The sequence below is a fragment of the Hordeum vulgare genome, chromosome 2H (genome assembly GCF_904849725.1).
Source record: "Hordeum vulgare subsp. vulgare chromosome 2H, MorexV3_pseudomolecules_assembly, whole genome shotgun sequence".
NCBI lineage: Eukaryota > Viridiplantae > Streptophyta > Magnoliopsida > Poales > Poaceae > Hordeum > Hordeum vulgare.
The window spans coordinates 254,230,024-254,235,109 of record NC_058519.1 but is presented as its reverse complement, the minus strand read 5'-3'; the positions used below and the strand labels follow the sequence as shown (position 1 = coordinate 254,235,109).

The 5,086-nt window shown below is 38.5% G+C and overlaps 1 long non-coding RNA gene across 2 annotated transcripts; it reads right to left on the bottom strand.

The window, feature by feature from the left end:
• Window positions 1–307: 307 nt before the first annotated feature.
• LOC123426016 lies at window positions 308–4,838 on the bottom strand. 2 transcript variants are annotated; one of them, XR_006621982.1, is made up of 5 exons: window positions 4,706–4,836; window positions 3,351–4,285; window positions 2,511–2,938; window positions 1,161–2,384; window positions 308–596 (listed from the first exon to the last, which is right to left on the bottom strand). It is a non-coding gene; the product is annotated as an uncharacterized LOC123426016 (long non-coding RNA). The 2 variants fall into 2 exon arrangements; XR_006621981.1 differs by lacking the exon at window positions 308–596 and having other exon boundaries at window positions 2,201–2,384; window positions 2,511–2,739; window positions 2,821–2,938; window positions 4,706–4,838.
• Between the last annotated feature and the right edge of the window lie 248 nt (window positions 4,839–5,086).

Here is a 5,086-nt window from a genome sequence, read left to right as displayed (position 1 = left end):
ATGGATACATTAATTTTTATTAAGGATGCATTTTTCTATTATGGGGAACACCTGGTGCAAATCCAATGAAACTTTTGAGTAGTATAAAATCCTTGGCATTAATGGTGATATATATCCAGAAAGTAAGTTAGTACTGTTGAAGCGCATGATTTTAATTCATATGAGATCAGAATATGCAGTTGCTTTAAAAATCATGACTGCACACTAATCTTTCATGCAATAATAATCCAGTAATATATATTCGGTAAAAAACAGAATTCATATCTATGCATGATATATACTAAAAGACATTTTAGCAAACAAAATATGAGAGAACAATATATCCATATAAGAAAATACTCTTTTTAGGGTTATTACAAAGGAGGCGCGAGGTAGAGCTCAAGAAAGAAAAGAAAATTACATACTCAGATCTAGCCAAGATAGCATGACACCCCAGTCGATGAGAAGTTCTTATTGGAAGTTTGACCATAGAAGAATGTCTTGTGCAGCCTTTTGAGATGTTGATGGACTGATCATCTTCCCAAAACACCTTGACATCGTTTGTTTTGAGGTTGCTTACCATATATATATACTCCCTCCGTTCCAAAATATAAGACCTTTTAAAGATTCCATTAGAAGACTACATACGGAGCAAAATGAGTGAATCTATACTCTAAAATATGTCTATGTACATCCGTATGTAGTTTATAATGCAATATCTAAAAGGTCTTATATTTAGGAACGGAGGGAGTATATCGTCTTCTCAAAACACCTTAGCGCTCCATACAGGCCAGCAAGCTCATAAACAAGGGTACTAACATTTGTATGTTTGTAAAAATCAATTTATACTGTCGAATATAATTCGAAGCCGCATGATTATCACTTCAAGAATTGCAACTACTGAAAATCATGGTGGTGCAGGTAGGATTCAGGAAAAATTATAGTGTTTTCTATCCTTCATGGTTTATAACTCTATCAAGGATGCAATTTTTTACACCATTTTGGCATGATCATAGTGGAAAACAATTGCGAGTATATTAAAATAACAAAGTTAGGCCATGGTGTTCCACAAGAAAATACTAATACCAATGAACAAGGAAGCCCAATACAAAAAAAACATGATCAACACGACTATATATCTAGGTGCATTTAGAGGGAGTACATCACGAATCTTTCGTTACCTGGTCAATCATCTATAATAGAAAAAAGGAGGTGGTTGAAGGCAAATGGCTAGTTTATCATTCTGCAGACTCCATAGAGCCCCAAGTCCCTTTTGCTTTGATTACATCATAATTAAAATAGTGTGTAAATATTGAGAGTTACATGTAAAATAAGAAAACAATGAAGCAACAAAAAATATGTTTAGATCAGTTTTACACCTGGTCTTTTACAAAGACTTTCACCTTCTCCAGCAAAACCAGGAATGGCTCTTTATTATTTCTTTTGTTTTTGTTTCCTGCACTACCTAAAAAGTTTATTTCAGATAACCCCTAAATAGTCTATGTGAAGCAACAAACTGGGAACTCAAAAAATCAACAGAAATATAATTTCATTTGAGATAGATGTGATAACTTAAAATGGGTACTACGAGTTCGATTCATCTCTTCAAATATTTGATGTGGTTGTTGCAAATAAAGGCTCATCCACCATGCTTCTTCCTCCCAGTGGACATGAAAATTAGTGGTCGCTGGTCACAAGATAAAGTATAAAAAATAAAGAGACTGAAAAGGGAGAGAAGAGACACAAATGTCATGAACACCACCACCCAGACGACTTCAGCTCTTGATGTGATGCCTCGATGACCCAAACCATATCCATGAAGAGGGGATCAACACTACAGCGCAGCCGCGACCGACAGGCACATACCATAGTTTAGCATTAAATCTAAGACATCGATTGACCCTAGAAATATGAAAATCTCCAGACAATATAAGCAGCTAGAATTATAGGATCAAACAATGTGATGTCCTCTAGTAACTACACAGAAACTTGATAAGTTGAAAGGCAAAAAACAAAATTATTTGAAGTTCACCATCCTTTGGAAATCTTCCTTAAACTTTAGCAAGTCTATGGAAACTTGACCATGGATGCATTATAATGTTTCTTGGGTGCACTTTATCCATGGTAGTTGGCTCGCAAATTTACATAAACCTTTTCGTCCTATGAAAGCCATTTTGTAACTACTCCAACTAAAGCGGGAAAAAAGAAAACAGTTAAACAATTCGCCAATAGAGTATCTTACTGATCATAAACACATGTAGATCAACTACATACAATAAAAGGTTTTTCATTTAAAGTTGAGGCCGAGGCACACAAACCTATACTCAATCAACATATGACTGATGGTCCTCCTAGATTATTGCCACAATATCAGTGAGCTCCTTTAGGTAGACGAAGAAAGCAACCTAAATGGGAAGTGAGGTCCATTTAATACAAATGAAGTAACACAAATCATCGTAAATATAATATGCAATCAACCATAAATTAACCTTTTCTAATGACCGAAGTTGTATAACAAGTTATGCTCATACCTCTTTTTATTGACTTTGAACTGAAAATCAAATTACTCATCTGCTCCGGCGCACGCACCCTCACCGCATCTACCACGGACTGCTCTCTGGGATAGGATAACGAAGTTCCTGGTGATGCCAAACATGACCTGCCGCCACCGGAGCCGACGGGCAGCGTGTAGTTGCACTTTCAGAAGGCCTCGGCCTGGAGCCCAAGGCTCCAATGTACTAATCTATTCTCAAGTACCATCTCCATAAGAAAACTATTGTTAGATTTGGAGAGCATACCAAAACTGAGTTACGAAACAGAAAAAAGAAAAACAAATCAAACCTCTATTGGGAAATTGACATATGCGGGCGTGAAACCACATCGTTACTTCGGTCAGCATACTGAACATGGAGGGCAATACGCACTCTGACTGCTAATTGAGGTACACAAAATGAATATCCTGACAATGATGAGAATTTTGAAAATTATTAATTAAATAGAGTTAAGATTGTAAACTACGTAATCTGCAACAATTATAGAGGCACGGTAAAAATTCACAAACGGAGTGAGGTATACGTATGATAGAGCTTAATATGTGAATGGTAAAAAGATGCCTCCATTCAGCACAAAACCAAATGCCTTAACAATATGTGTGCGCCTTTGTGGCGACGAAAACTTGCAATTCCCAGTATAAGAAAACTTGAAATTAATCACATGAATGCATGAAGTACCTAGTTAGTAAACAAATCTGCCATCACAAAAATATACACTACATCTAAAACATTAAAGAAACAAAAGAGCACCTAAGAAGCAAAATGAAAATGGAGGCAAACCAAACAAATTTCTCATAAAATATTAAAAGTAGAGGATACCTCAAAAACCTTTGTATTAGAGTTCTCTTATTTCTTGTTCTGCTTTCAGAATCTTATTACTGCACAACACAGATATCTCTCTCAAAGAATCATCCAATTTCCTCTAGAGAATCATATTATGTCATGTTCACTTCGGGCAGATAATTCAGTTGCAGCACACTCTCCGCTTAATTTTTCTATTATTTTGTCGAGCTTTGATATCTCCATGACCTCTTTTTCCTCAATGGCAGCCTGCATTTGAAAACAAAACAAAACAAGCATATGCTGATAGGAGGAAGTTTGTTCTTGCCATGTTTTGGAAGCTGTATAATCAAACCAAAATGAATTTAAATATATTATTGGAATTTGGTCTTTTTAGCTCCGGGAACTTTGGTTCTATACAAAAATAAGATTTATACATAGTTGCATGTTTGTTATTTTAAAACAGAAATAATATATTTTTACTAAAATCTTTTTATCTACTTGAAAATCAAGGATATCCCTGTAGGCGGAACACTTACCAATGATGTCCTCTCTAATTCAGGGCTCGGAAACTCGAAAACATGTGCAACAAGATAAATAAAATTCAGATTGGAGACCAAAGTATATTACATTCTAGGTATTAGGACTTTAATCACTAGATGTTCTATGAGCTCGTTAACCTGGCTCCATGAACCTGAATGTGATAATAAAGTTACCTCAATACATTGATGCTAGATTGAAGAAAGATATGCATATGCTGTCAACAGAAACCTCATAGTGCAAAATAAATCACCAAAATTTACTATGCACAGCCATTCACATATACAACCAGCAGAACATGAGGGGAATATAAGAAGAGAGGTCAAACACATGTTTACCTTGGGCGATGAAGGATCCTAGGCATTACACCGACGTCGCGCTATGCAGGGGCATCCACGTATCCCGACCTGCCGCCGTCAACTTGCAAGTAATCTCTACGTAATTAACATTCATATTAACAAGCTTAGTTTGCATAGAAATATATGTATACATATTTAAAATGAAAAGAATATTTCAGAGTGTTTTCTATCAAGTTTCAGAGAGTTTTTTAATCAACTTTCAGAGTGCTTTTCCTGAAGGCATAAGTGGAAGCTTTGGATAGTATAATAGAAAATTAAGTAATAACGATCTGATGGTCAATGAAATATATAACAACCAACCATCCATTTGGAAAAGACCAAAGCATTCAATATTATGGGCTTTGATAATACTACTATGGAATCTGCCAGGTTCAGTATAACGGGTTGGTGTTGCGTAGCAGAGCAAATACAAAGTAGGATTCAGCTAACAACAATACCTGACGAATGAGCTTGAGACGGGGAGGATGGACACAGAGAGAGAAGGAGAGATGATACCTGGACGAAGTACTTGAGTGCGATGCCAGGGACGGTGTCCCCGCGCCGGACTGTGTGCGAGGGATGCGGCGCGCCAGAAGGCCCTGGTGGCCGGGTCGCCGAGGACGCGGCGCACGCCCCAAGGCGCGCGGAAGGCGGCCTCCAACACGGCGCGGTCGGAGGCGACGACGCGCCAGAGGTGGCAGACGCAGGCCGCCCGCGCGACGTCTGCGGGCGGGAGCCGGTGCAGGACCGCCCGCAGGAGGTCGGCGAGCGTGGCTGTTCCTAGAGGCGATTGAGAAGGGTCGTCGCGGCCCCGTACATGTCGGTGGGTGGAGGGTTTCCTAGAGGCGATCGAGAATGGCCATGGCGGCGTCATATGCCTCTTTGCCGACGACAATC